Source organism: Loxodonta africana, chromosome 25 (genome assembly GCF_030014295.1).
Source record: "Loxodonta africana isolate mLoxAfr1 chromosome 25, mLoxAfr1.hap2, whole genome shotgun sequence".
Classification (NCBI taxonomy): Eukaryota; Metazoa; Chordata; class Mammalia; order Proboscidea; family Elephantidae; genus Loxodonta; species Loxodonta africana.
Window position 1 is genome coordinate 17,184,847 of NC_087366.1, and position 8,391 is coordinate 17,193,237.

Below are 8,391 nucleotides of genomic sequence, written 5' to 3' on the forward strand. Positions count from 1 at the left end.
GCTATATTGCTGAATAAATTTCTGCAGAGTCTCCCAAGTGGGACTAGGAATAAAGGCCTGGTGATCTACTACCAAATATCAGCAATGAAAACCCTATAGATCACAACAGTGTGATGCGCAATCAATCATGAAGATGGTGCAGGACTGAGCAGGGTTACATTCCATTGTGGATGAGATCTCCATGATTCCGGGGCTGACTTGATGAGTTAACAACAACAACAGGAGGCTAACGGGTTAGAAAACCTGGGGGAGCTTCAGTGATAAAAGGATCCAGAGCGCTGGTCACCTCATAACCTATATTCCTTTCCTAGGGTGGCCGTGACAAAGTACCACAAACTGGGTGACACAAAACAACAGCAATTTATTCTCTCAGTTCTGGAGGCCAGAAATCCAAAATCAAAGTGTCAGGAGGGCTCCCTCTGAAAAGGTATACCTCTGAAGGTTCTAAGAAGAATATTTACTTACTTCCCAAGCTTCCAGTGGTTGTTGGCAATCCTTGGCATTTCTTGGCTTGCGGCTGTATCACTCCAACCTCTGCCTGTGTTGTCACATACCTTTTTTCCCTCTGTCACTCTGTGTCTCTGTGTATTTACATGACCTTCTTATAAGGACACTGGTCATTGGATTTGTTACTGGAATAAGGTTCTTGCCTCTCAAAGGTCAAAAATGAGCAGGTAAGGCATGTAGTTTTCCACTTGAGCAAAGCTTTATTGAAGAGGCTTGCAAGCAGAGACGAGGAGGGCCTAGAGCAACACTTACCCTCATCACATAACAAAAAACGGACCTGAGTTATTATAAAAGTTCTTGGGCGGGAAAAGGTTCATGTTTATTCATACACACAGGCGGGGATATGTTAACTAAGGTGGGCAAGCAGCAGCTTTCCAAGATGGCTCCTGTCCCAGAGGCCTCTGGGATTCGTAGTAGGACTTATTATGGGGTGTCACCTCTACGCAGTCTCCTGGCTGCTTCTGCAGCCCCTCACTGCCCCTGGTGGAAGGTCACACAGCGGTCACAGGTGGATGTTCTGTGCATGTTCTTGGGGCTGGTTTTCTCCAGCTGCCTCGGAAAGGCAACTTGAAAGAAGTTTGCGGGCTATTTTCTGATATTTTGCCCCATTGTTCTGCGCCCTGGCCCATTTCTTGTTACTTTGTTTGCAGATTTGGGGGGGCTCTCTGTTCTCTGTCTTAAGAAGTCCCTCGGTTCCACACCCAACTCCCTATTCCCACCAAAAACCTCCCTGATATTATAGCCTCTCTCTCTTTTACTTGCTTCTCCTCTAACCACAGCAGTCTCTGCTATTTCTCAAACAGGCACCCTCCAATCTCAGGGCCTTGCTCCCTGTCTTAGATTTAGGATCCACTCTGATCCAGTATAACCTCCTCTTAACTAATTACATTTGAAAACCTGTGTTTCTAAATAAGGTGAAGTTCCAGGTGGACGTGAATTTTTGGAGGACACTGTTTAATATCGTATCCTCACTTTTTAAAACTTTAAAGAGGTCTTTTGCAGCAGATTTGTCCAATGCAATACCTCATATGACTTCTCTACTTCTGTTTCCACAGATGTTGATTATTGATCTAAGTGGAATAAAATAATTAGCAATTCCAATTTCTTCTTCATTATCATGTTGTTGTTTATTGGTTCAATAGTGAGGATTTTAATTTTCTTCACAGTCAGATATAATCCATACCTGTCTTTGACTTTACTAAGTGCTTCAAGGTGTCTTTGTTTTTGGCAAGGAAGGTTGTGTCATCTGCATACTGCAAGTTGTTAATGAGTCTTCCTCCAAGCCTGATGCAGTGCTCTTCATGTAATCCAACTTCTCAGAGTACTTGTTGAGCATTCAGATTGAATAAGTAAGGTGAAATGATACAACGCAGACGTACACCTTTTCCAGTTTTAAGCCATGCAGTTTCCCCTTGTTCTATTCGAGCAACTGCCTCTTGATCCATGTATAGGTTCTGCATGAGCACAGTTAAGTGTTCTGGAATTCCCATTTTTCACAATGTTATCCCTAACTTGTTACAATCACACAATTGAATGCCTTCATGTTGTCGACAAAACACAGGTAAACATCTTTCTGTTATTCTCTGCTTCAGCCAGGATCCACTGGACATCAACAATGATATACCTCATTCCACATGCTCTTCTGAACCTGGCTTGAACTTCTGGCAGTGCCCTGTTGATATACGGCTTCAGACATAGCTGAATTATCTTCAGCAAAATTTTGTTAGCATGTGATATTAACAACATCATTTGATAATTTCTGCATTCCATTTGATTGCCTTTCTTTGGAATGGGCACAGATATGGATCTCTTCCAGTTGGATGGCCAGGTCGCTGCCTTCCAAATTTGTTGACATAGATGAGTAAGCACTTCCAGTACTGCATCCATTTGTTGAAGCATCTCAACTGGTATTTTGCAAATTCCTGTAGTCTTGTTTTTTTTTTTTTGCCAATACCTTCAGGGTAGCTTGAAATTCTTCTTTCAGTCAGTATCATTGGTCTTAGTCACGTAGTGCTGCTATAACAGATATACTACAAGTGGATGGCTTTAACAAACAGAAATTTATTCTCTTACAGTTTAGGAGGCTAGAAGTCCAAATTCAGGGCGCCAGGAGGAAGGATTTCTCTCTCTGTCAGCTTTTGGGGAAGGTCCTTGTCCTCAATCTTCCCCTGGTCTAGGAGCTTCTCAGTGCAGGAACCCCTGGGTACAAAGAATGAGCTCTGCTCCTGGCACTTCTTTCTTGGTGGTATGAAGTCCCCATCCCTCTGCTCACTTCTCTCTCCTTTTATCAGTTGTAATATAAAAGTTGATGCAGGCCACACCCAGGGAAACTCCCTTTACATCAGATCAGGGCTGTGACCTAGGTAAGGGTGTTGCATCCTGCCCTGGTTTTCTTTAGCATAACCTAATCTCGCCTCATTAACCACAGGCAGAGATTAGGATTTACAACCTTTAGAACAATTACATCAGATCACAAAATGGAGGACAACCACACAATAACGGGAATCATGGCCTAGCCAGCTTGACACATATTTTGGGGGGACACAATTCAATCCATAACACCATTCAACCCCTACCCTATCCAATTCTAAAGCCGCTTCCACATTTCTAGGTCTTTATTACAGCACTACCCCACTCCCTGGTACCAAAATCTATATTAGTTTCCTAGGGCTGATGTAAAAGCTACCACAAACTGGATAGCTTAAAACAACAAAAATTTATTCTCTCACAGTTCTGGAGACTAGAAATCCAAAATCAAGGTTTCAGCAGGGCCACGCTCCCTCTGAAGGCTCTAGGGAAGAATCTTTTCTTGCTTTTTCTAGCTGTGGTGTTTCCTGGCAATCCTTAGCATTCCTTGGCTTGCAGTTACATTACTCTAATATTTGCCACCATTTTCACATGGCCTTTTTCCATCTGTATCTCTGTGTCTCTGTTTTCACGTGGCTTTCTTATAAGGCCGCTAGTTATTGGATATGCGACCCACCCTAATTCATTAAGTCTCCAAACCCAAAACCAAACCCTTTCCTGTCAAGTTGATTCTGACTCATGGTGACCACATGTATTACAGAGTAGAACTGATCCATAGGGTTTGCTTAGCCATAATCTTTACAGAAGATGATTGCCAGGCCTTTCTTCCACAGTACCACTGAGTGGGTTCAAACTGCCAACCTTCAGGTTAATAGTTGAGGGCAAACCACTTGTGCCACCCAGAGACCTTAGTTTAACCCCATCTTAACTAATTACATATGTAACGATTCTATTTCCAAATTAGGTTACATTCTGAGGTTCCAGGTCGACATGAATTTCGGAAGGACACTATTCAACCCAGTATACTACCCAACTCATTTGAGCTTTGGGGCTGGAAAGGGAAAGTCTAGGCAGTGTTATTTTCAATTATTTTTTCCTGCTATAATATAGGTATGAGGGCTTTGGCATTTCAATATTAGGTTGAGACAATACCTCTTTATCATGGGTTGTCTTGGGCATTACAAGAAATACCATCATCAGAGAACACATGGTACCTACTCTCAAGATGTTTGTTATTTAGCGAGAAAGGCAAGGCTGATATTCATTAAACAACTCCTGTCACTTGTAAGACAGTGTATTGTAGATTACAAATACTATGTGACTTTAAATTCTATGAAACCAGTGCAAAAACAGTAAGACTAGGCAGCATCTGGTAATCTGGCATTCTCTTGGACTTAATCACCAGCAGGTACTGTGACTTTGGCACCCCAGGAAAATTCTGTCTGCCATGTAAAAAGAGCAAACCCATTTTGATTTTAACGCATCTTACCATTGCTGTAATTAGTCAATTCACACACGTTTCTGACCACATCACTCTCAATTCCAAGCTTCATTGCTGTGATTAGTCAACTCATACACGTTTCTGACCACATCACTCTCAATTCCAAGCTTCCTCTTTGGAAAGAGTAGCTCTGGTAATACTTAACCCTTTGCCAAGTGACAATTTCTATACCTTTTGCTTTTAGAGAAGTTTTTGTTTGTTTGAATGTTATTACCTGTCTGTGAAACACATATCCTGCTTTGATTTCCACTCTACATCATGCCGTGTGTGTGTGTGTGTGTGTGTGTGTGTGTGTGTGATTTTCATTTAACTAGTGCTTGCTCTTCAGTCTCTCAATAGCAGGTGATATCATCTCTACATAGGAGTGTTCTCTTATTAAAGCCGTTTGGGGTTGAAAACACCTTGTTTTTGTGAGAAACTATGTTGAGATCACTCTGCTTGTATTTTGTGGGTAAGAGGGGAGGGAATGATCAATTTTTCCTTAGCTTATTATAATTAGAGATATTTGTATGAAAATAGAATCTCTGTTGTTTAAGTGTTGCTCAGCTCCTGGGGATCAGTTCTCACTCGCAGGCAGAGTCCTTTGTGATATAATAGTAGTTGCTGTGGAGATGATTATCCTGCCATGGAAAAAAAAGACTTATGAATTTAAATGAAGACCGAGCAGCAGGAGCAAAAGAAGTATGCCAAAAGCCAAACATTCCCTTCAACTTAATTTTCTATTGCCTTTTTTTTTTAATACGTATTATATCATAAAGCTGGCTTTATCAGCTTATATAATACAGTTTCAGGGTTAATGATAAACAATGACAAAAGAAAAATTCAAAAGCAAAGGCAAGATATAAAGCTGATATCCTGTATAGCTGGCTTTATCAGCTTATATAATACAGTTTCAGGGTTAATGATAAACAATGACAAAAGAAAAATTCAAAAGCAAAGGCAAGATATAAAGCTGATATCCTGTATAGAGGCAGAGATGGTTTCAAGTTAAAGAAAATTCAACAGTAAGCATATTTGATTGGACCACATCACCACAGTTTAGAGAAACAATTAAGCTATTTGGATAGTTCTGTTGCAGCCTAACTTTTAATGAGTTGTTGAGGTAATTCAGGCATCAGTCAACAAACAGGAAGTAGAATGCCGAGGGAGAAAGAGAATGGGTTTTATATCAAACAGAGCTGGTTTGAATTCCTGCTACTTACAGGTCATTGATCTTAGACAGGCCACTTGACTCTCTGAACTTTAGTTTCATCAACTATAAAACTGGGATAAATGTGTAGGGCTGTTTTCAGGGCTATCAACCAGCATGTTCTCCTATTGCCGTACCAGTTGTTTACGCCCAACATCTGTTCTGACTGGTTATTACTTTTGTCCTGGTGGGTCAGCACCCATGCTATACTAGTTATTGAATATTCTGAATGTTCTCTTTGCTAGTGAAGACAGGATAGGCTATGCTGCAGCAACAGGAAATTCTGGTATTTCTGTGGCTTAACACAATGAAATCACATTTCTCACTCTCATAGAGTTCATTCGTGGGTCTGGCAGTCCTCCTCCCTCTTGTAACTAATGGTTTCCAATTCAAGATCACCACCTCAGGAGACAAGAAGGATGGAGGAGGTGCACCAGCTTTTAACTTCCTTAGCCCAAGACAGACACCAAAACCAACCCAAACTCATTGCCGTTAGGTCACAACCCCATGTGGTACAGAGTAGAACTGCCCCGTAGAGTTTTCTTGGCTGCGATCTTTACAGAAGCAGATCACTAGGCCTTTCTTCCATGGAGCCACTGGGTGAGTTTGAACCATCAACCTTTAGCAGTTGAGTACAAATCTTTTGCCTCACCCAGGGGCTACCAAGACAGATACAGGCATATACTATTTCTGCTCATAATCCATTGACCAAAAATCGTCACATTGCCCCAACCAATTTGCAAAGGAGGTTGGAAACTGTAAGGGAGATTATGGAGTCACTGGTGAGCACTAACTCTCTGCCACATCACCTCTTGTTTTTATGAAAATTAGATGAGATAATGTATATAAAGGATTTACCATGGTGTCTGGTGAGCTAAGTCAGCCCACAAAGGCTGATCCAGGTTTAAGGTTTGGTATGAATGACTTGCCTGAGATTACTTTCATTTCATCTGAAACCAGCAAAGAAGCAGAAGAAATGATACACATGAAATTGATCAAGCATTAATAGTAATGCATGTTGAAGGCAGCACCCCAGTGCTTCCACCTACTTTATTCCTCATGGAAACATGTCTCAGGTTCAAGCGCCTCAGTAGCCCATGTGGGTGAGGAATCTGCCAAGTTAGAGAAGTCCAGATCAGAGGTTTGCTGAGCTGGATAGTGGTAGTATGGGGATCAAAGGGGGTAAGTCAACGCTTAAGGACCCTGTCATGGATTGAATTGTGTCCCCCCCAAAAATATGTATATCAATTCAGCTAGGCCATGATTCCCAGTATTGTGTGGTTGTCCTTCGTTTTGTGACTGAAGTAATTTTGATATGTGTTGTAAACCCTTATCTTTGCCTGTGGTTAATGAGGCAAGATTGGGTTATGTTAAAGAGGATTAGGGTGGAATGTAACACTCTTATTCAGGTCACATCCCTGATCCAATGTAAAGGGAGGTTCCCTGGGATGTGGCCTGTACCACCTTTTATCTTACAAGATATAAAAGAAAAGAGAAGTGAGCAGAGAGTTGGGAACCTCATACCACCAAGAAAGCAGCACCAAGAACAAAGCATATCCTTTGGACCTGGGGTCCCTGCACCTGAGAGTTTCCTCAACCAGGGGAGGATTGATGACAAAGACCTTCCCCCAGATACAACAGAGACAGAAAGTCTTCCCCTGGAGCTGATACCCTGAATTTAGACTCGTAGCCTACTAGACCATGAGAGAATAAATTCCTGTTTGTTAGAGCCACCCACTTGTGGTATTTCGGCTATAGTAGCACTATATTACTAAGAATTTGGTATCAGGAGTCAGGTGCTGCTCTAAGAGATACCTAAAATGTGGAAGTGGTTTTGAAACTGTGAATGGATAGAGAACTCAGAAGGAAGTGAGGAGAGCTGTTACACTGCAGATGGCTCAGACTGCAAGAAGCAGTGGCAGAAAACTGGCAGTGGCAGAAAACTGGCAGTGGCAGAACCAGGAGACCAATGCAAGAGAGTGCTAGAACCGACCCATGGAGTGAGAGAGCTGAGTGCCTTTGCACGGAAGGCTTCCTGGCAGAGTGGGGTGCCTCTGGGCACTTATTGGCTGAGCTAGGCTTTCCAATCCATGGAGCAAGAGAGCTGAGAGTCTTCCGGCTGAAGTTTACTGGCAGAGTGGGGTGCCTCCAGGCTCTTATGGGTGGAGCTACAGAGCTTTGAAACACTTTCCCCAGCAGGGCAGATGCAGGTGGAGAGGCTCCAAGGGCTGAGAGGCCAAGATACCAGGAAACAGAAGTTGAAAAGTCAAGGAACACAGGAAGCCAAGCTGCTTCAGTCTCAAAGGATGTGGCCGTGACCTCTGGGGTCTCAGAGGGTGGAAACATGGCCTCTGGAGTTTCCAAGGGTGAAGCCACCATTCATGTGGACTAGGAGGATGGGGCTGCCTAAAGCCGAAGGAGCAAAGTTCCTGTTTCTGTGGGCCTGGAAGGTGGAGCTGAAACCCAGGGCCAAGGGGCCTCCATTCAGAATCTAGAGATGGTGACCACTACCTAGAATATGGAGGGCAGGGCCATTGTGTAAATGGTCTCAGAGAACAGTGAATTATTTTCAACCTTTGAGGGTTAATTTAATATATTCTGCTGACTTGCTTGGTGCCTGTTATCCCTTCCTTGCCTTTGATTTCTTCCATTTGTAATGGAAATGTCTAGCTTGTGCCTGTTCCACCATTGTACTTTGGAAATAGGTAACTTGTACTCTAGATTTCACAGCCAAAGAAAAAGTTTGGGATTTTGGACTTGGGAGTCGATTTAACACTTTTGCCATGATATATTTGGGGTGAATACATTTTACATGTGGCAAGGAGATGAATTTTGGGGGGCTAATGGATTTTTTTTTTTTTTTTTTAGTGGTAGGATATCATGGATT